The sequence below is a fragment of the Pseudonaja textilis genome, chromosome 2, assembly GCF_049901715.1.
Source record: "Pseudonaja textilis isolate UNSWEBS1 chromosome 2, rPseTex1.2, whole genome shotgun sequence".
Taxonomy (NCBI): domain Eukaryota; kingdom Metazoa; phylum Chordata; class Lepidosauria; order Squamata; family Elapidae; genus Pseudonaja; species Pseudonaja textilis.
Window position 1 is genome coordinate 116,421,892 of NC_141991.1, and position 24,474 is coordinate 116,446,365.

Genomic DNA, 24,474 nt, shown 5'->3' on the forward strand with positions numbered 1-24,474 from the left:
ATTTTTTTCTGAATTTGTACACAAACAAGAGAAGCCTATGATAGATCCTTTTTGTCTTTACTTTGTTCATGTTTGATACCTCAGGGGGATGTCCTTTGTATCCTTTGAAAAATCATGTTTTCATTTTATGTTTGCAGGCAGCTCTGCTGTACATCCAGCAACACATTTTTTTTATTCATGGTTGCCCTGCCCACTTCACAGATGCAGGATGTAGCTCTGAAATAGTCATAGCAAATCCATTAAAACAATTTACCTTTCTTGACACCTTAGAGGCAATATCTTGAAGAGCCTTTCCTTTTTTATTAGAGTTTTCTCTCTTTCTAGTGTTTTGACCACTACTATTTTTTTGGAGGGTGGGTAAGGGGCATTTCTGATTGAAGGGTTGTGTGCCATGTGTCTTCAGAGTCTAAGGACCACCAAATGAGTCACCCAGTGCTCAAGGTATATTTTTAGTTCTGCAGTTGTGCCAGTCCTAAGCTTGGCTGACAATGAAGACTAAACTAAGGATGTGTGAAACCCACAAAAGGAATTTCCCTAACCTCAAGTCATGATTTTCTAGGGGGAAAATGCTTGCTCAAAATGTGTGTATGCTGCAATCACTCCACAATTTATATATATATATGGAGATTTTTTTAAAAAAAATAGAGCAGCTGAATTCCAATTATTTTCTGAAAAAAAAAAAAAAAACACAAATTACAAAGTGAAGAAACCAGCTGGATTTATAATGGGAAAGAATCTCATAGCTCCAGCACTATATTTGCAGTATAATCAACTGCTATGAATGCATATAGTACCACAGCCTTTCTCAATTTGCCATCCTCCTAATGTATCAGAATCACAAGCTACAGAATTCCCAAGGAACAGGGATGACGACAGTTGAAGTCCAAAACATGTGGTTGCACAGAGTTAGGACATTGAATCATAAGCCAAGCGTGCCAGCAATTTCAAATAATTATTTCCAGTAAACTCCTGGATAGATTCAACATTTTGCTAATTGTCAATTGCTCTTCATTATAGACTTTGTAAAATTTGTAGCCTTCTATTCTCCTTTCTTATAATCACACTTTATTATAGAAAAAAGAGTGTACAGATGAACATTTCACCTATATATAAATATTCATGCCCAAATAATTAAGATTAACATGCAATTAGCTATTTCATACCTATGGGGTTGCCATAACTTCCACATATTCAGTAGTATTAAGAGGCTCTAGCAATTTATTTATGCTAGAATGCAATTATAGATATAGTTCAAGTTGTGTTTGTGTGTGTGTGTGTGTGTGTGTGTATGCATGCATGGATGTATGAGATTTATATGGCTGCCCAATTCAACAATATGACTCTGGAAGACTTACAATAAGTCTCGCACTCTTATGTACACAATAGTATTCATTATGCTACTAGGCTTGAAATTTTCAGTTTAGATAACTTAGAACTGAGTCGCTTGCTGTCAGACCTAGGTATTGCATACAAAATTATATGTAGTAATGTTTTACCTGTAAATGACTTTTTCTTTAAATGTTTTAATCACAATAATATGCATGCGAGCAACTGCTTTAAACTCAATGTAAATAGTTTTAAACTTACCTGTAAAAATATGATTTCTGTAATAGAGTTGTCAAGGTCTGGAAGACCCTACCTGATTCAGTTGCCTCAGCTACAAATTTTCACAGTTTTAGTCACAAATTGACTTCCATGGACCTTATTTCATACTTAAGTGGTCAGTAGAGGAGGCATGCATAAGTGCACTAAAGTGCCTATCGTCCCTATCATTGTATTTTTATTCTCTTATTCTTGTTCTTGTTTTTGTTTGACAAATTCCAATAAATTAAATAAATAAATAACAAATAAGCAAAAACAAATTGTCAATTCTGTTAAAATGAATTTTGCACATTAGATATTTATATAAATATGAAGGTATGCTTCCATAACTAAATATCCTTTGTCAAAATTATAAAATAAGTATGCATGAAATTGGGCATGTGGAAAACATATTGTAGGATTAAAAAGTTCAAGGAAAAAACAAGATTTTAAGAAATATTAATTAATACGCTAATAAAAATACTACTGTAGATTGTTAAAGGAATTAAGGGTATTAAGTTCTAACATAATTTGTGGTTAAATGCAAAGCAAAGTTTAAAATTGCAAAATAAGAACCAGGATTGGGTCATTCACCCACAGGCATGGGAATAATTCTGGGCCAGTACAGGTAGTCCTCAACCTATGACCACAATTGAGCCCCAAATTTCTGTTGCTAAGAGGAACACTTATTAAGTGAATTTTGCACCATTTTACGCTCTTTCTTGCCATAGTTAGCAACATGGCTGTTAAGTAAATCTGGTTTCCCCATTGACTTTGCTTGTCAGAAATTTGCAGAAGCTGATCACATGACTGCAGGTCATTGCACCCATCATAAATATGAACCAGTTGCCAAGCATCTGAATTTTGATCACATGACCACGAGGATGCTGCAACAGTCATAAATGTAAAAAATGGTCATAAGTCACATTTTTCAGTGCCGTTTTAACTTTGAATGGTCACTACATGAACTAAGTCGACGATTACTTGTATCTCTTTCTCAGCCCAACCTATCTCAAAGAGTTGGTGATCGTGTACATATAAAATTAAAGTAGATACCTGCCTCCCTATAAGCGTCTTGCATTCCTAAAGAAAAGATGGACTAAATTTTGTCAATGTATAAATAAATAGACATGAAGTCACTGGACAAGTGATAAAAATTTAAATTAATTAGAAGTGCTGTACACAATAAAATGGAATATCAATTAACTATTTATCTTCAACAACATCATCAACATCAATCATCAATCACAGAAAGAAGGAAGGAAGGAAGGAGGGAGGGAAGGAAGGAAGGAAGGACACTTCAATTAATACAAAGAAAAGAACAGAGCAAAGAAATATATACAGGAACCTAAAAATTGATGCCTCAAGGATTTCAAGGCAGAGGACACTGCTGAGCACAGGTTCTATCTGCAAGATAAAATGATTGTATACAATCATCCTATGCCTTACAGTCTTTACGATCAATTTGCATTGGTAAAGGTGGCACTTTAGATATTGCAGTTGTACAAAATCATATGCAAAACTTCCAGGTTGGCTTAGCAGTTAATCAGTAGTAGCCTGATTGCTTCCACAGGATGGTAACATGATACACAGAGACCCCAGTAAGAAATTGGCCACCACAATTGTGTCCCAACTGCAGCTTGTAGACCAGTCATAACTCTGCTAATTTTTTATACTCATTTCCACAAACAAAAGGTTCTTCACTCTTTCTTTCCTACTGCTGCTAGCTTTTAGCAGCAGCTAGCCCCAACTCTGAGAATTAATTTCTATTTTAGGGCCTCAGCACAGGACCTTGCTTAATCTAAATGACACTGAAAATGAACACAGAAACAGAATAGCCATCCCTATTTCCTCTAGCGATCTATCAGTCTTTCTCTGTCTTAATATGAACTTTAGATTTAACTTTAAATCTAAATCTGAATTTTAGATTTAAATGTCAACATTTCGCCCTGTTGGAAGTATAGTTTTTAGTATTTGGTCATATCATTTAAGAGAGTAGACTAGTTGTTCTTTCAACACTTCTCTCTAATCTATGCTGGTTTTTTCAGCCTTCAAAGGATCCACAGATACTGGCAACTGGAGGTAGTGAAACTTAAGCCAGGATATCTATATCCACCAGCAAGGTTTTCAAGGTGTGAATGTGTTTCATGGCATTCCTATAATGAGTTTTGGGAGGTGGCAATGGATTGCAAAATAGGCCTGGTAGATAACTGCTCTATTGCAAAATGGCTCCATGTTTTCAATTTCTTCACAGGGATGTCACCATAGAGGCTATCCACTGGCTTAGAGGCATTTTTGAATGTCAGATTTTCTTGTATATTTTCTTAAGAGTGAAAAGGCTTTTTCTGTGCTCCTCACAGGTCATTACAATTCTTTTGAAGCGGAATTTATTCAAAAGAGTTAAGAGGTACTATTGGTAGAATGGTTCAGCTTCTTAAGTTCTTGCGATGAGTATCGCCAAGGTTGCTGGTTTCTTAGTGCTGCTTGAGAAAAGCTGGGAGGAGGGAGGGGGAGTTAATAGCATGTTGTTTGCTTAAGTTCTCTCAATTAGCAAACAATTTTTGCCGAAAGACGGACCCAGAAATTCCATGCCCCGAAGTAACAGCCAGTGCGCACTGCAAATGTTGCAGCCCCCTGCAAGGAACATTTTCATCTCTCTAATTCTGAGCATTACATCATGCCAAGTGCATCCTGGGGGATATTGTCATGCTAATGAGGCAGCCCGGGAGACCCAATTCTCCTGCTCCTTCGAAAGACATTCCCACCATGCCCTGGTCCTCTAGTTTATTCAAGCCCAGCTGAATTGCCTCCTGAGAATAAAAGACAGAGCCTTAATTAAGTACCACACTCTGTTCCCAATCACAGCTTGATTATTGTGCCAGCTTGCTCCTTTGCTAAAGATGAAATGCCTGAACTTCCTATACTAGCTTCACACTAAGGGAATAGCAGTAAGGGCCTCCTCTGCTGGAATGAAGTTTTATTAAATGACTGTGCTACTAGGACAAATCCCAATGAATCCAGGGCTTGGTGGAAAATAATAATAATAAGCAATTCTAGATTATTTTACTAAGTATGGCTGGATGAGTATTTCCAAAGTAAGGCCCATTTTACAGCTGAAATAAGCATAGATATATCTGGAAGAGGAACACATACTGTATAAACAAAGAATAAAGGTGATAAACTCTTAGCATGTTTAACTTAAACCTAAATTCATTGCAGAATGTCTCTCGTTTATAAAGGAGGTTTCCTTTTGGGAATGATTGATGTACAGTATTTACATTTATATTACTTTTTTCTTTTGCCTTAAAAGCTCAGGTTAAAAAAAATAACACTTTCTTTCTTCTCCATCTTGAGTTTTATTCTCACATAAAATTGTCTGGAGCTTCATAGAAAAGTGGAGTTTTAATCCCAAATTATCTCAATCCCAATTCTTCATTCTGACACCTATTTCCCCGCCCCTCTTATTAGCCATCTTTGTAAAGCTGACACATAAAGCAGAAGGGCTGTTGCTATTGCAGTGGACAGCACATCATCAATTTTTAAAGAAGTAAATGAAATCTGCAGTTTAGTGGTCCCTGGGAAGACATTCCAGCATCATAGGATAATTTCAGTTTCCTCTCTAAGGGGGCAAGATCATTTTCTCCACAGATGGGAGAAACGTATGTTAGATTCATCCTTTAACCTTTTTGACTTCGATTCTTTTCAACATCCAAACTCACATGTCAAAAAAGGCCAACAGTGGGTGTGCAAGGAAAAGTCTATGGATTTTGCATGATCCAATACTCCCCCAAGCATTTCTTCAACATGTCCAAGATCTTCTGTAAAGAATATCCTTTCTTTGCAGGGAAATAAGAGAAAATTGTATCCAAGGTGTCTTCTGAAGATAAATCACAGATTGATTTGCTAGTTGTAAAACATAAAATGTCTTTCCCAGGAAATCCTCCCTTATATATCTTCTCAAGGAAAAAGAGAGGGAGGGACGGGGAGAGAGAGATTACAAAAGACAGAAATGATACTTTGGGTTCAAGCATGCATATGCACTGTCTGATTTTCTTTACCTGAGTAATTTATATTTGCTTTACTTCCATCTGGCAACTGCTATAAATCGTAGATAAAAAAACTTGTGACCTCAAACTCAGTGGCTTTCTCTTTATTTCTACTTCCCATTCCTTGCTACTAAAAGCTGTTTGATGGCAATGCAAAGACCAGAGTGCTTCACTTAATGAACATTTTTTTTAAAAAATGCTGCTTAGAAAAAATAAAGGGGTCAGCTGGAGATGTACATTTAGAACACAAAACAACAGAATTGGAAAGGACCTTGGAGATCTTCTAGTCCAAAGACAATTTTTCTACAAAAATTCCACAGGAGAGGGAAGGGGGCATGGTTTTGGGTTTGCTCACTTACCCACCACTAACCTCCAGCTGTGTGGCCTGATTCCTAATAGGCCATGGGGGTGGGGTGGGGACCCCTGCTTTAGAGAATAGGTCAACCCCCCCCCACTTCTCTGTGACAGTCCCTCAGATATTAGAAGATTGTTATTATGGAGTCTTCGTGGTGCAGTGGTTAGAGTGCAGTACTGCAAGCTATTCCCACTGCAATTTGGCAGATCAAATCCCTCCAGGCTCAAGGTTGACTCAGCCTTCCATCCTTCCGAGGTGGGTAAAATGAGGACCCAGATTGTTGGGGGCAATAGGCTGACTCTGTAAACTGCTTAGCGAGGACTATAAAGCACTATAAAGCACTATATAAGTCTACGTGCTATTGCTATTATATCACCCCAGTCTTTCTCTTCTTTAGGTTAGAAATACGCTGTTCCTGTAACTGTTCATTCTATGTCCTGTCCCAAAGGTGCTTTTTCAAGAAGCAACTGGACTTTCTGCTTTTTCTTTGAAGACATTTCCCTTTTCATCCAAGAAGCTTCTTCAACTGCTATATATAATATATGCAGTTGATGTCATGGTTAAGGCACTGGGCTACAGACCAGGAGACCAGGAGTTCTAATCCTGCCTTAGGTATAAAACCAGCTGGGTAAAACTTGGGCTTTTCAGTTTCTCTCAGCTCTAGGAGGCAGCCAATGGCAATCCACTTCTCTAGGTCTTGCCAACAAAACCGCAGAGACTAGCCCAGGCAATTGCCAGGAGTCAACACTCATTCAAAGTGACCCCCCCACCCCAAAAGTTAAGTACTGTATCATCAGAAATGCCCCTCCAACCTCTGAAAAAATGTGGAGTTTGGAGTATTGTGCCTATTCTGCAGGCAATAAAGGAGGAAGGTAGCTTAGTGGCCTGGAAGCTGTCAAATACATTGGTTGGAAGCAGATCTAGAAACCTAATGATGGGGTAAGTGCTTCACAATTAATCATTGGTCAATTTGCTTATCTGAGGTGACAGATCAAGCAGGGACTCATATTAAAATTGTGATTTATTTTAATCCAAGGTTTTTGCTTATAATAATAAGCAACTTTTCTTTTTTCTTTAAAAGACTTTAGCTTTTGTAATAAATTACATACTGTTTAAAAGAGTCCCAATATTTTATCCATAAAAGTAATAGACAGACACATAGTTGTAGGATGAGTCATGTAATAGTACGCATCATTACATCTTGGTGTGTGACCTATGTTTCTGTGAAGGTAAATAATATACTGAAATGCAAATACCAGTGATAGGAGACAAGGAATGAAAAAAGAAAGATGCCCATGGTGCAGGAAGAAAGACACTGTTTTCTTTATATGAGAATAGAAATTGCAAGTATATTTTAGTCATCTCAAACCGATTATTCCAGAAATGACTTATATATCATTGGTTTCCCTTTTTGCATTTCAGTCTGTCTTTCCTGCTATTGTCCATGTTGGGAGAAGCCTGGGATGGAGATTTGGGTAGTAGGAAATAAAATATGTACCTTTTTGATGTCTCTTCTCAGCAGAATGAGGAGCAATTGGTCGAAGCATTGAATGATGCTGTTGACGATTGATGATGATGATGGCAATGATACGTTTCTAGAACATTCTTTCAGCATTTTTAGTCTCATCATTTGTTACCCATATACAAGAAGCAGAAATTTGATGCTCTTAAATTACATCATTTTGGAATCAATTTCATAAAAGGTATGCATGCATGTTTATTTGGAAATAAACCAATTCAAAAATTTCTATTTTCCTTCCACTACTAAGATTCAAACCAGCTAACATGTAAATACAAAAGACTGTGACAAGGATCATATTCAGCAAACAAGGGTAGTTTGGCCAATCCAACTTTCCTGAATGTTCTATTCCAAGAGCCAACTATTGTCCAGAGAAGAGGGCATATAATGAACAGCCCTTTATAGGAGCTGTCTTTGGAAGAATATCCCAAATGCTAGCATCAAAACTCAGATGTGCTATTCATTGTGTCTACCTGGATATTCCAAAACATATCTCAGATGATACTAGTGTGTGCCAGACAGATGTGTGAAAGTAGAAGTCTGTCAAGCATTCCATGTTACCAAAATTTAGGGATTTAAAGAGTTAGCACATCACTGATGAAGCAGGAGGGTAATTTTGAATTTTAGACAGATGGTTAATGCCTAAGAGTGCAGTGTGTAACCTTTTCCACAAAGTTTGCCACAATGATTATGGTATACCCCTGGAAGGAAGTAACATTGCTCAGTATGTAGACAGGATGTATTCTCTGCCCATGTTGCTCCATTGCAACTGCCCCTTGCCCACTTCCACAGTCTTTTGACATATGCATGCGGCCTTCCCCTATTCTTACCACCAACTCCCATATATTGATCAGCTTGGGATGACAGGAGGAGCAACATCCAACTTTGGGGTGTGAGGAGATTGTAATTCTAGTTTTTTAGTTTGGTTATATTAGACCTTGGTTCAAATGCTCCTGTTCCCTTGTAAATGGACTTGTACCATTTTAACAAAGGATGCAGAGAGTTGCCAAAATGTGCAGAATATTTATGGAAGCACAGTGTGTGTGTGGGGAGGGAGGGGGAAGAAATGAGAATTGCAGGAGAAATCCTCAACTATGACACAGCAGTCTTCAGATGAAAGAGATAAATTTGGGTTATTTAAGTCTTGGCTTCAAGAAATGAGATATACCCTAAGAACCTGGGAGGCTTTGGACTATGCAGTATTTAGACTGGGAAGCTTCAGGAAGCCCCTCCCATATCACCTAACTGATGGATTTTATCAGCTTCAGCAAGAAAGAGAAGACTGGATTCTTCCTGCCAATGGCAGCTGAAACCCCATGATCTGAATCATTGGGGAAGAAAAGGGAAGGAAGGGGAAAACCACTGACTTCCTCTTTGTTCTAGATATGCTGTTTGGACACTGGGGATTGGTGAATTGTGAGGAAGGGTGAGGGATGTGTGGGTATAGTGAATGGGAAGGGATATGTATGGAATATTACACATATCATGCTGGAGGTCAGAAGGGCTCCTGGGATTCCATAAACTATGCAAACACCACTTTTAGGATGGTTGATCTTCTTAAAATTCAATATTCAGGTCTCTAGTTTTGGGGGCTAACAGTCCCATTTGAATTTTTGAGACCTGCGGTGAGCACTATCCCAAAAGGGCTGTCTGTAGAGTTTGGTAATTGTCCAACTTATTAGCATAACAAAATACCTGTTTCTAAGAAAGACAAACTGATAAACTAGGGAGCAATTTCTTTTGCACCCAAAATGTTTTGCCTCCTGCAAATCACCCAAATTCCTCAAATAACTTCTAAGATAAAGTAAACAAATATAAAAACATAGTTTGTGCTGCCAATACATAATAGCTTCTCTCAAACTGCCAATATGTAATCCCACGAAGCTCATTTTCACCTACTGAAAATACTAGTCTCTTCCTCTTACACCCACACCCATACATATACATGTGCTCCAGTAGTGGGATTCAATTTTTCTTACTACCAGTTTTGTGGGCGTGGCTTGGTGGGTGTGGCATTGGAAGGATACTGCGAAATCTCCAGTCAGAGATGGGATTTGCCGGTTCTCCGAACTACTCAAAATTTCCACTACCGGTTCTCCAGAACTGGTCAGAACCTGCTGAATACCACCTCCGGTGTGCTCCTTTGAGCATCATAGAAATACATCCCTTCCTCTTTTTCTGCATCCTCACCTGAGGATGGTCAGCTGAGCCAGAAGTTTCCTTTGCAAATAACTTTAATCTATTTTCATATTGTTCTTTGCAGAAGTTTATACATTGTTTGAAATTCATCAATTTGGCTCTCGGGCAACCTGAGAGAGAGAGAGAGAGAGAGGGAGAGGGAGAGAGGGAGGGAGGGAGGGAGGGAGAACCGAGAGAGCAGTGAAAATTGTGTAACATATGTCCAATAATTTGAACAGAGTTGTATTAGATGAATATTTAGTTAGATGAAGACTACGATTTTTTCATAGGATAATGGGATGTATGCATGTAGCCTGTGGAGTCAATCCTACATCTGCTGTTACCGTGTGATTCAATTTTGGCATAAGCAGGATCTTCTCATAGGTGTTCCCAATGTAGGCTGTAGGCAAAGTAGCCCCACCCTGTCTAACAGTGAAGTGGCATTTCATGACAAAATGTGTTTGATTCATCTGATGGTGACCAATTTTCCAATTCCCACCTGTCTTTCTTATTCTGCCTTTTATGAACATGCCACATTTTTAACACCATGGTGTTAGTCTACTAGAAGAGTAGTTTATCTTAAAGCAAATATTTGAGACTGAGTGCCAGGAGAAGAAAGCAATTATAAGGAAGAAGAGGAAAGGATTGGTTTTTCTTCAGCAAAGTATGACTAGGGTGGAGGTGTGGGACATGGGTAGACAGTGAGAGAGAGAAAAAAACCCCAGAAAACCAAGCTGCCATTGCTGAAAGATTTTATGTTTCTGTAGGAGGCAGATATGTTGGAGAAAGCCTAACACAAACCTCTGTGGATACATCATAAAAATCATAATGGGCTGCCAACCAGGCGTATCCACCAACTCCTGCTGCAGTGATTCATCCTGAAAATGTTTGGAGGAAATATATGACTACTAACTGTCTGCAGTGGTGAAGACGTACCACAGAAAACCGTTCATTGCTTTCTGTGACTGTATTGCAGATCAACCACCCTGAGAGCAGGTGTATCATACCGTATGCAGACTTTCACCCAGGCGACAATTCTTGATGTCAAGTCCTTTGGGTGCTACATTCTAGCAAGCCTCAGCTTTTTAACCCACCTTAGATGTTGCCAATGGCTGGAATTTTTTTCCCCTTGTGCGCAGTTTAATTTTTCTTCGGTTATACAGCTGTAAGAATAATTAGTAGAATTGAGAGTCAGGGTGACTTCAATCAAAAGCAAAAGAGCCAGTGCCATTTGCTTATATGTGTTTTTTGGAGGGTTTAATTGACCACAAGATGGTACCCAGGTTTCCCTATGTCATGCAGCTCCACAAGAATTTAATGAAAACAGAGGTAAAGATTATCCCCGTTTTTCAGACAGAAATGAGATGGAGAAGGAAAGATTTCCCAGTAGCCTGCTACCAACCGATCATTTTAAAATTTGAATTCAAGATTGTTCGATTTCACTTAGCATATTTATAAATACATACTGTCTTAAAAATATGACTTAATTTTGTTGTGGGAGGGCAGTATGATGACTCACATTTTTAGCAAAGATTCTTTTACAAGTATATTGTGAAGAAATCACTATCACACTGGGTGGAGATGGAAGCACACAGTTTTTGAATGTGCATGGTGGCTAAGAGATCTGCAGTGTTTAAACTTAAAAAAAACCCTCACATGCGTACTGTTGCCTGAGGGCATTTGTAGAGAAACTTCTTCCATTCCCAGATCTTTCCTGGATTAATGTGAAATGGAACAATTTTGGGAAGTGCTACTGAAGACAAGTCCTCTCTCTGCAAAACAACAACAGAGTTCCCTTTCCCTCATATCCTACTAGAGTTCCCCCGCCAACCTCTTAAGCAAAACAATCTTAACTTTGAAGAAGTTTTGGAATAACCAGTACAGGAGGGCATCTTCTAGTTTATGTCAATAACCTAACAATCTCAACTGACTCCTTCATTTAGTTATGCTCAACTCGAGTCTGCTCAAAAACTAAACTAAAGTATTTTGATTCCAGAACTTGTTGATGTATAAGAAGGTGCTAAGAAATATAATTTTCTACTAAGAAACTGTGTTTTCCAGAAAGAATTATTTCTGAAGTTTCTGGAGTTAGACAGACAAACAGACAGAAGACCAGACTTCTTGGGTGGTAGTGAATGGAGATGCAAGTGACTTATCTTTTTTTTCCCCCCAAAGGCAAGTATCTGGTTTTGGAGTTTTCTTTTATTAAGAAAGGTTGAGGAAATGAACAATGTCTTTGAAGAGTGGAGGTCCTTTGAGATAAATCAAGCCACTGGACTGATGGTTAGAAAAAGTCCAGAGAGAACGTAACTCAATGGTAAGGCTGTTGCTTTGCATGGAAAAGATCTAAGGTTGAGTTTTTATGTGGTGAGGGCTAAAGTTGAGTATGTGTGGGAAGATATTTCCTGTATTCTAATTAATGGCATGGAATTACCCCAATTATAGATGATTTCTATAGCTTTTTACATCCATAATGGAAAAAGTTCTGCCCCATTTCTGCATTGTTTGTGTTGTGTATCAGGTTATTGATTGTTTAGGTAGGCCTGTGATCTGCTACTATTATTTGATTACCATGGGCTCCCTGAATATGTTAGACTTCTCAAAGATTCTATAGATATAATTCTTCTGGGAGTGTTAGTAAAACAACCAGGAGAAAAACCCTCCTCATGATTCTTATGCCATTTGTTTAATAAGTGTAAAAGCCAGAATCATTTGCCTTTTGAATGTCTCAAAAGCAACAAAAAAATATACTTTTTGTAAATAATCAGCTCTCCTGTGTATGTACTTTAAATGAGTTTGATTGGAGTGCAATATCAGAAACTTAATAATAGCCTGCAATATTTAGGTCAAGTGCATCACCATTCATGGATTAGCCTGGGAAATGCAAATTAGCAGTTAAATTAATTTCTACTTGCTGATCAAATGGACAGATCAAGGAAACAATGAGATTGCTAGAAGTGGGATGTCATCCTGTGATGGCTGGTCCCAAAGGAATTATGTTTTATGGAAAATGTTCTTCATTTTACAAAGGTTAGTAGACAATAACATCATGGATTGCCAAGAATGGTTATTGTTTAAAATTATTGCTCCTGTGTCTGATACATAAACACTACATATATTATTGGAACAAGAAAAATTGAAATATATTCACTTTTGCTAATTCCATTCACATTCCAACATATTCTACTATATTCACTATTTCTCTAATTTCTTTCTTATTTCCACGTAAGCTAACCCATTCAAAGCCTTTGAAAAACATATAAGGGAGAATGTTTAAAAAGAAAATTTCCATGTAGGAGAGGATAGATGATTAAAGTTCCTTCCACATTGGATTTCCAAAGAGCACCTCACTACATGGGAATAAAACTGTTCCTCAGAAATAAACAATACAATAACAATGTTCTTGCTGTCCAGTTAATCCTATTTGGGCACCTGAATGGGAATAGTTATCTTGGCACTGTGGTCAGAGGGAAATTTCAGTGGAAGCATTACAATGATTATGAGTGGGAGAAACACAACTCCCTTAACTTTTCCTTAGAATATAGCAGCATGGATGAAAAATCTTCAGGTTTTTTCCAGCATTTCATTTGATATTCCTTTGTCAGATTTGGCACGGAGATAATGCAAATTTGAATTTTCCAGATTTTCTTGTTGTTGATAAACTAGCAATTAAACATCAGGAAGTAGAAAGTGGTGGTGTGGGACTTATATGTGTTATTGTATTATAGGTCCCTATTGGCTAAGAGCTGTTATATCCAAACTCAGCTGACTGAGAACCTGAAGAGTAGGAAGAAGATTTTTATTTAGCGAGTCTTGAATTTACAACAGTTCATTTAGTGACCGTTCCCTGGAAAAAGTGACTTATGACTGTTTGTCACATGACTGCTGCAGCATCCCCATAGTCACGTGATCAAAATTCAGACACTTGACAATTGGCTCATATTTATGATGATTGCAGTGTCTCAGGGTCATGTGATCCCCTTCTGCAACCTTCTGACAAATAAAGTCAATGGGGAAGGCAGATTCACCTAAGAACCTTGTTACTAACGTAACAACTTCAGCGATTCACTAAACAACTGTGGCAAGAAAGATCATAAAATAGGGCAACGTTCACTTAACAACTGTGTCACTTAGCAACAGAAATTTTGGGCTTAATTGTGGTTGTAAATCAAGGACTACCTCAGTGGGATTCAGATTTTTTTTTACTACCAGTTCTATGGACATGGCTTGGTGGGCACGGCAGGGGAAGGTTACTGCAAAATCCCCATTCCCTCCCCACCTCACTAACCTGCTTTCCAGCTCCATTCTCCTCCGCAGGGTAACCAAAGAAGACACAGCCGATCAGCTGGGACTTGGGAGGCAGAGAATAGATGGGGGCGGGGCCAGTCAGAGGTGGTATTTTCCAGTTCTCTGAACTACTCAAAATTTCTGCTACCTGTTCTCCAGAAGTGCTCAGAACCTGCTGAATACCACCTCTGGACTACCTGTATTTATTTCTATACATGTAGTAGATAGAGAGATTTCTTTTGTAGCCTCAGCCACTTACTGGATACAGTATCATGATTAAAAAAAGTGCTACTTTATGTAATTTTGGTTTGAACCATATTGGTTTAAACTTGGAATGGTGGACAGTTAGTATGAAGGATATATTCCATGCATAATGAGATAGAAATATGGGGCTTGAATGAATAGGATCAATTGGAAATAGTCCAGAGTAAATGTGTCAGACATATTTTATCCCATCTTGAACACAGATGCTCTACTTAATGCTGATGTGGAATTTTTATTCCCTTACTGTTAGGTAAATAGAATAATATTTTAAAAGGAGTATGTCTAACCATTGATCATCAGTATTATTTAAAACATCTTGGTAAGAAACATTGGGCTTATATTTGTATGGAAAAACTAACCTCAAACATGTTGACAATAATTTCCTTCCAACAACATGGAAAATATTTAAGACTGTTTATAGCAGCTAGATAACTAGGAAAATGTAAGGTGATATTTAACTTGCTTTCTTATGTATAACCATTGATACACTCACCTTTGCACCAATTATAATTTTAGTTCATGACCTATGTCTACTTGATAGGAAATATGCAAGTATTTCATGCCAATCAATTTATATTTGTGAAACTAGTTGGTAACCACCACCAAGTACTTCTGCTCATTCCATCATACCATATCTAGCAGAAGAGGTATGGTATGGGACCCATCTGCTAAGAAATTACAGCTAATGAGACCTAGGAGAAACGGCTTTTTTTATAATTTTTTTTTATTTTTTAATAACAAGATAAACATAAGCATACATAACAAGATAAACATAAACATACCACAAAAATATCCTTCTTCATGAATAATGAAGAATATGGAAAAGCACCAGGCCCAGATGGGCTCCCGGCAGAATTTTATAAAACATTACAAGAATCGTTGAGCATTCCATTGTTAGAAGTTATGAATGAAGCCATGTTAAATAAGAAAATACCCAAAACATGGTCAGAAGCTTATATCACACTTATTCCAAAAGAAGGGGCCGATCCATCACAAATTAAGAACTATAGACCTATTTCTTTACTGAATGCAGATTACAAAATCTTTGCTTCCATCTTGGCAGAAAGGCTCAAAAGATACCTAAATAACTTTATTCATCCTGACCAGAGAAACGGCTTTTATGACTGCCCTGTGTAGAACATAATCTCTCCCCAAGACGAGATTGGTCCCATCCTTGATGATTTTCTGGAAGTCCCTTAAAACCTAGTTATGTAATCAGGCTTGGAGACCTCACAGAAATGGAGACTTAATGAGGTGATTATATTGCGTGTAACATATAATGTCCTCTGTCTCTAGCCCATTTCATACCAATGTTTTAATTGTAGAGTGTTCTTTGTAATTACTGTTTTTTATGGTTTTATTCAAGGCTGCTCAGAGTCATGAATCTGTGAGAAGGATGACATATAAATGAAATCAATCAATCAATCAATCAATGGAAGACATTATTCATTAGACATTATTTTGTAACTTGTAATTCCAAATGAAGTTTGCCACCTCACAAATTAGGGAGACATCTGCTAAAAGAGGGGTGTCAAACTTGCGGGCCATGGGCCAGATGCCTACCCCCGGTCTAGCGAAGGTGAAAAAAGTTGTGATACGTCACATGATGACAATGTGTCGTTGTGAGTTAGACACCCCTGTGCAAAAGCGCCCACAGAGATTAACTGCAATTTACTATCTGATAAATATTTATGTTAATATTCAGGTGGTTTACTTGCAGTAGCAGCAAAAAATATAAGGCTAAACAATCTTCAAAATTTTTTTTGTGAGTTGTAAGAGGGACAGCTTTAATTGATGTGAAAATTATATCATATATTTCCAAGACTTGTGTGTTTGATTAAGTTTGAAAGTCATGCGTATTGATCTGGATTAGGGCATTTCACTTTACTTTATTATAAAAATCTGCTTTCATAAACAGTTCAATTAAGACCAATTAAAACAGTTCAATTAAGATTCTGCAAAAACAACAACATGAAAACAAATAAATGATTTCTTTTCAGTGTACTACCCTGCTAGCTCATAGGTAGGTGGAATTACTATTTGAATATCTTTTCTGCAGGTGCCACTAGCACCCTCATTTTTCAGTCCTGCTGTAGTGCCTCATTGTGGTGATGTGTAATTCCTCATATGGTTCTTTGCTTATTCCTCCCAGGAACTCCTCTTGCCTCCCAATGAGGTAGCTCAGCAAGACTTGAGGGGGAATATAGTTCAACCATATATATTATTTCCTGTAAACAGTTGTGGGTGTAAAACTGGAAAACCTGAAAACCCATGTTGGGGGTAGAGCATCCTGTAAAAAGCCTATCTACGTGGTCGCTAGGAGTCACCATCAGCTAAATGGTACATAATCAATATATTATTTCCTGAAGAGATAGACATGCAGCTAGATAAACAGTTCAATCAGTGTAATCTTTGGAAGAACTGTATTATCTTAAAAATAATTAATTTTGTCCTCTATAATATAAAACCACATGTGTTAGGAAATCAAGTATAAATTAAAAATATTGATTTCATCAGATCATACCATTAGATATTTTGCCGCTAGCATTCTTCATAGCAGATATGACGTTTTGATTGTTGCTATTTCTACTGAGAGGCCAATAATTTATGAAAAATTTACCTTCATTTTCAATGTTTTACTTGATTCAGTTAGTATTCTGTTATCAAGGATGTATCAAGACTATATGGAGGGATTAAGTTCCAATTCTGGTATAACTTGTTTTCACAGATACTCAAAAGTTAATACTTCACCTTATTTTTGAAAATGTCTCATTTAGGCATTTTATTCTTCTTTTTCCATGATCTTGAATATATGCCTCAGAAATATCCAGTGCTAGTATCAAATCCATGGAAATTTATTATATATATGGTATCTTGTTTCAATTGTTTTATAAAATGTTAATACTTTAATAATAGTACAGTTACTATGCGTGAGACAGTCTATATAAGAAGGGAAAAACAATATGAAATAGTTTTATTGAAACTTGTTAATAACAACAAATGAGAATCAATATAGATAAAAACCAGATCCACATAATTTAATCTTATTTAAATCTGATTATTTCACAACTTGATTTGGCCATTTTATTTACCAGAGACAATAATTTTATTGTGTCCATTAAGAATAATAAGAAACTTTTTATTTACTTGGCTATTTATAGCTAAAGGCCTATAAGAATTCTCTCTAGGAAAATGATGGAATCAGAGAACTCTCTTCTAATTGCATTTTAGAAAAGTAGAATTACTGTTCAAAATAGAGGAGCTTTACTGCAAAACAAAACAAAACAAAACAAAAAACCCTGTTTTTATTTTGATAAATGATGTTTTCCTGCAATGATAGTCATTTATGATATTTATTTCAACTGGAGGAAGGGTGTCAATTTGGTTAGTAAAAGAGGTCAGCATTATTTTTTAAAAAAGGAGTGGGAGGAGAAATAGACCTTTTTGCACTTTAATCCATTACTTCCAGATGGCTACTAGGCTTCTCTTGATCTTGGCAATGAATTATTCCTAGAAGAGTAGTAACAGTAATAACAATTGTTCTGGTGAAATAAGAGTTTGTAAGTGAAAGATGCCAATTTCCTTCAGTCTAATTTCACCTATATTTGAAAGTAAAAGAATAATAAAACAGTTTCCCCAAACTGAAAAGATTGGCAACTCTGCAGTTAGCTAAATGTCCCTATGGGCTCCATTACCAGATGACAAATGCTTTAAGATCAGATAAGAATATTAATCCAATTTGGAATTCTCCTGGGAAAATGAGGATGTGGCTGGGTTTTAAAAAAAATATTTTGTTTTAATTTATTGGCTTGTTTGTTTTCAAGCTAAATCTATCATGAACAAAAAATGATGATTCATTTTTTGGACAGATCTCAACAGAGTAGCTGATATTGGGACATATTAAAAGAAATAATGTTCAGAATCACAGGGCAGATATTCTCAGTAAATGACATTTTCAAAAGCATTTGAATTTGTCTCAAATGACATTTACATGAATGAAGGAGAAACTGGAATTTATTAACAAGTTTTGTAAACTATAGTTTCCATTTTTTTTGTAGAGCCAAAATGGGTTTAGATGGCCCACTAAGTCAAATATTTGGGTTAAATTTTCACACCAGGTATGGCTGGTTACAGGTAAGATAACAGCCTGAAGAAACTTGTTATTAGGGTTTCAGACTGACTTGGCCATGCAGATTTAACCTATATTTTCTCCTTCCTTCAGAGAACTTCCAGGGTAGGTCACAAACAGTTTAGAATTAGAGGTCATGAAAACATCTTCTTTTAAAAAATCTATTTGTTTTAATGGCAGAGCATTAGAAAATCAGGCTGTAGACTTATAAAACATAGAAAATGACATCTGGAGATTTCAAATATTGCAAACCTCAGAGCAAAGCCAAAAACCATCCTCTCTTGTTCCATGTCATAACATTACAGTTAGTCCTTGACTCAACGTTTTGCTTAGTGACTATTCAAAGTTACAACAGCACTGAAAAAAGTGACTTATGACTGTTTTTCATACTTACAACCATTGCAGTCATGTGATCTGGATGCTTGGCAACTGGTTCATATTTATAACAGTTACAGTGTCCTGGAGTCACGTGATCACTTTTTGTGACTTTTTGTGACCAAACAAAGTCTGTGGGGAAACCAGATTCACTTACAACCGTGTAATTAACAACGGCAGGGATTTACTTAACTGTGGCAAGAAAGGTCATAGAATGGAGACAAGACTCACTTAACAACTGTCTCACTTAGCAACAGAAATTGTGGGCTCTATTATCATAAGTCAAGGACAACCTGTATAATATTATACATAACATAACATTATAATCAGAATGAGAAACTGGAGGAAGAGCCACAAGCAAGACATCGTTCAGATAAAAGATTTCCAAGTCTGAGGCAGAATTGTCTAAGGCAGAATTGTTTACCATTAGCTGACATGGAGAAGAAAGAGTGGAATACGAAGAGACAAATTCAATTATTTTAAGCCACTCTTTGCCAATCAGATGCCTTCTGGGTATACTCCCACTGTAAACACCAGAATTTTAAGCTGTTGCCAAGAAATCTTAATCATTTTATTTATTCAATTTGAATCCTCCCAACAACACCAAATGATTCACAGTATATCAAACAGCATGCAAACTATAATACTGGGAGTTGGATTTTGCACTATGAAATAATGGCATTATTTTGATATGTAGGACAAATTGAAAGGGAGTCCTGAGAAATGTATTTGTACCCCTTCTGTTCATTCTGCCTAGTAGGCCCCCAGATTTCTTCAGATTCTTGCCCTAATGGCATCAGAGATGGCAGGGAGCGGGTGTGCTTAATCTTTCTTCCCTCACCATCCCAATGAAAATGAACCTTGCACAATCTGGAATTAAGCCTGTCCAATAAATCCTTATTATCGCCAACAAGACTCCTATCCGTGGATGGATTTACACATTGCACTTAGCTATTATGAGGTTTGTATAGTTTTGGTTTGGCCTGTTATGGGACTTCAGCCACTGTGGTTTATACATTGTATTTCTCCAGCAATTGTGGCTTACTCAACAAACAGTGGTTAAGTAAGACATGTTTTTCTATGTGCAAAGAAGATTAGTTATGAGGGAGGTGTAAATTTGCTCCAAGCCTAAAACATAGTTCATAGAAACTCTGCATTTTAAACACTTAGACACAATTAACGTGATATGTAATTTAACACTGAGACATACTAAGCTTGTGCTTCTGTTGTTTAAGAAATAGAAACAGCTTGTTGGGAAATGACTTCTGTTTTGTGCTGAATTGTCCTTTCATTAGCACCCTCTTCTATCTGATGCTATAAAGCCATAGAGATGGTGTGCCTTCAATTTTTTTCCAGCAGGAGAAACCCAATCTCACTGCTTTGTTCTGCTCCTTAATTTAGTTCAAATGCATTCATTTGCTTCCATGCTTCTGTATCAGCCACAGCAAGACGTCACAGTTGCCTTTATTATTACTATAGTCAAGGTAACAGCAAGAATAACTGTATGATGTTTAGTTAGCCTCCTGTTATGATAAATGTCTAGCATGTGTGGAAGTTGGCAGAGCTCAGACTTAATATTGTAAATAATCATCATCATAATTTAGCACAAGGTCAAGGATTCATGGAATCAGATCATCAGGAGGTGGTGTTGAATGTTAGTTAAACAAGGCAATTTCCTGTTCCATTTTTCACATTCATATTCGCATACTACTACTGCTGCTACTTGTGCTAATAACAATCAGTGGGCAATTTTCCTCTGGATGACTGAAAATACATGAATATAAAGATTGAACAAGCTCCGTGAAATGAACCACAACATATTAAAGCCATGTTGGCAGCTTGGTTCAGTCTCTTCCCCCACCACAATTGACCAAAAAGATGCTGTAGCACATCACGATCATGTATAGAATATTTTGTACGCAACTGGCCCAACAACCAGGAAAAACCATCATTAATACTCGCTATATGTTACAGAACGTACTATTCCCTGAAAATGGAAATCATAAAACATGTAAAAGTGGAGTGGAAATTCAGCAGCTGAGAGGTTTTCTGCCAAATTTAAATTTCATAATCTTCTTGCCATAACAGAAGTGCTCTTTGTATCTTTGATGCAGTGAAAGAAGAAATTCAGATCCCTTTTTTTTCCCATTCACAATTTCCTTATTGTTATTTGTATTTCTCCCTGCCTTATTATCAAAATTCTGGTTACTAACAGGAAGACTGCAGCAGATACATCTTTCCCCCAATCCCTTTCCTATTCTGTTTTTCAACTTTAGTTATTATAATAGTGTCTTTTCATTGTAAAGGTTAATCAGAATATAAAGATAGGCAATAGATCAGGAGTCTCAAATTCATGTCGTCATGGCGGTGTCATGTGAGTATCGGAATTTTCCCTCCTTTGCTAAACAGGGCAGCACATGACACATCCAGCCCGTGAGTTTGACAACCCTGCAATAGATCAACTATCCAGGCACATTTGAACTAATCTGATTAAAAGCTGCAGGAGAAGAGACAGAGTACTAACAGTTCAGTGGTGGGATTCAATTTTTTTTTTACTGTTTCTATGGGTGTGGCTTGGTGGGCGTTGCAGGAGAAGGATAGTGTAAAATCTCCACTCGGAGGTGATATTTACCGGTTCTTTGAACTACTCAAAATTTCAACTACTGGTTCTCCAGAACTGGTCACAACCTAATGAATACCACCTCTGTAACAATTCTATGCCACTAAACATAGTCCAAGATTATATGGCCTAGAGGAGGGGTGTCAAACTGGTGGCCCATGGGATGGATATGTCATGCACAGGCCACGCCCACCCCAGCTCCGTGAAGGGGGGAAATGTTGCAAAACATCACGTGATGGCAATGTGACACAGCAAGTTTGACATCTGTGGCCTAGAGACTGAAAGAGATCGATGTATTTTTCCTTATGGAAAAACTAAGGTGCAAGAGAAGGTGCAAATTAGCAAACCATTGCAATAATTCCTATTCCAAGAAAAAATTACTTACGACATTTGAAAGAGCTACACATGAAGAAAGAAAAGCCGAATAAATACAGGTAGCCCTCAACCATATGTTTAGCGACCATTCGAAGTTACAAAAGCACTGAAAAACTGACATGACCAATTTTCACACTTACGAATGTTGCAGGATCCCCATGAACACATGATCAAAATTTGGGCTCTTGACAACTGTCACTGTATTGATGATATTTGCACTGTCCTGGGGCCAGGCACTCACCATTGGTAGCTTTCCTGTCAGCTTCGAACAAGAAGTCAGATTCACTTAATGATGGCAGTGATTCATTTAACAACTGCAGATTCGTTTAACAACTGTGGCGCAAAAGATTGTAAAATGAGGCACAATTCACTTAACAATTACCTCACTTAACAACGTAAAGTTTGGGCTCAATTGTGGTCGTAAGTCGAGGACTATCTGTAGACAGATTCAGAAAGTCAAGAGGATACAAAAAATTATTGATTACAGCTGTATTTTGGGCATTATGGATCATGCTAAATAATGGAATATGTTAAGATAAATAGTTAGAAGGAAAACTGAAAATGTAGACATTTGAGAAATATCCTAATTCCTAGGTTTGCTTAACTTATTAAAAGCCATATTTATTGCTGGTAACAAGGCTTGGAAAATGCTACCAAATTTTAATATTCTTATTTTCTACCCACTAAGAAACACTAATAGGATTTTCTGGTTTCTCCCCATTTCCCCTCCTTTTCAATCCCAATTAATCAAAGGCCGGTCTGAAAGAGTGCGATTGAACGAGAGGTAGAGGTTAGCAGGAAAAATAGTTTAGGCTGCTTTGCACAATAAAAAGCATACTTCTACTTGCAGTAAGAAAGACATTTATGACTCAAAACCATTCGTTCATTAAAGACAAGTATGAACAATTTTGATAATGGCATTAATCATTATTTTTCTTTACAATCAACTTATCAGTGGTGTGGGGGAGTGTGCCGGCTATGGCACAAGCATACAACTTGAGTTAGTTTTTAGGAAATAAATATAGTAATAGGCATAGTACAAGGAGCCACACCTTCAAAGTTCATGTTATGGGTGTGCAGTGACTCCATAGCAGTGGGCTACCTACTGTATTCTGTCATGTCTGAGACATGTCTTGGTCTACTGGAGATCCCTTGATTCATAGCACTCCATGAAATAGGCCATGAGCCCTTCAGCAATCCATGTGGTATCGAGTCTGCTTATATTGGCTGCCCTAAGCAAACCACAGTTAACTGCCTTCCCCTAACCACATGTTCAGAGCATAGAGACGAAAGAAGCAAGGAAAAAGAAAACCCAATTCCCTTTAGAATTTAGCCCTCATTACAGTCTGTATGTCAGGGTTGCCTCTAATAGCAGGGCCATGTATCTTTGCTGGCAAATTTATTAATCTCCTCTTTTAAAAAGAAAAAGAAAATGGTGGGCTCCATAAAGCAAAGGCAGCATTGTGGAGAAAGATGGGCCCAGTTTGATGAAGGCAACAGAAGTGAAGCATTTTGCTTGACAAGGTGGGTGGTATGCTTGCTGACCAGAAACAACACCTGATTGAAGGTAGTGTGCTGATATATTTCCAAAATATCAGGGGTGGATAGGAATAGAGGAAATAAAATAAAATGACTGACTTACACAAGAAGTTTTAATGCATCACATTAAAAATAAATGGAATTAGCAGTGGATTTATATTCTAGGATTAACATACTGCCAAATTATACAGGAGTGTGAATATGGATCATAACTAACTAAAAAGAATCTATCTGAAACATCTATCTATTCAAACACAATCTGATGTCCTCTAGATATTGGGGACTATAGTTTCTATAATCCCTTGCCATTGGTTTGGCTGATTGGGATTGTAATGAAAAGTAGGCGATGCAAAATGAATTTGTGGTCCTAACTTAGACCAAAGGATTGTTGTGCGTGCAACAATTTTAGAGTGAAGGATAGTTACCAAATTTCAGAAAATTCAAGAATTTTCCATGATATTTCCATTCCTGAGCTAGGAGTCTGTCAGTCAACTGAAAATCAGTTGGACAAACAGAAAGAAGCTTCCATATCTATCATGATAGCCAGGTGTACATCAGAGTGGTGAGGTGGTCAGGAAAACTGGGTTGATTATATTATTTTTCACTTCCATCACAAAATACGAAGTTCTGAATTGAGTGTAACACATTTTGATATTATTCAAATATTTGCAAGTTGATAGTCTGAATTAATTATAGACACTTGAGTATAATATAAAATCAAAAAGAAAAGTTGATAATGAACAAAATTCAAAGAATTTTGGCTATATTTTTAGAGATCTTTTTTCTAGCCTCTATCAAAACCAGTTGATTCAAATGATGAATAGAACATATTAGGAACCCACTATCAAATATCAATAATGTTGGCAAATGTTCTTTTGCTGCCTTCCCCCTTGGGCAGAATTTTTATAATTCTTGATACTTAGATAAAGTGCAAATGTTGGAAATATAGTCAGTCAGCTTATGTCTGTTCAACATAAATATTATTCATTTCAAGCCAAAATACAGCAATGGTAGGAACTTCCAACTCAATATCCCTTGACTTCCAGTTAATGCGATCATGAGTAAGTCAATCTATATAACTAGATAATACCAAAGGAACATAGCTCTCTGTTCGTTGTGAATCAAATTTCAAGCAAGGCTGTCTTTCGAAATAGACCATATATAATTATGTGGATCTTGCTGAAATTTTGCTAGGCATATCTGAAC

General features: G+C 37.1%; 1 protein-coding gene across 13 annotated transcripts in view; it reads left to right on the forward strand.

Annotated features, from left to right (window-relative positions):
- Positions 1–24,474, forward strand: part of LOC113436991 (uncharacterized) — a 266,907-nt gene that overhangs the window by 143,412 nt on the left and 99,021 nt on the right. For 2 of the 13 annotated variants that reach the window (XR_015741855.1, XR_015741861.1), the window contains one exon: positions 7,502–7,685. The exons of 10 other annotated variants lie outside the window; for them this stretch is intronic. The gene's annotated coding sequence lies outside the window, so the exon portion shown is untranslated. Of the gene's footprint in view, positions 1–11; positions 2,982–7,501; positions 7,686–24,474 lie in introns of those variants that run through there. One more of the 13 variants, XR_015741864.1, reaches the window with a different exon arrangement.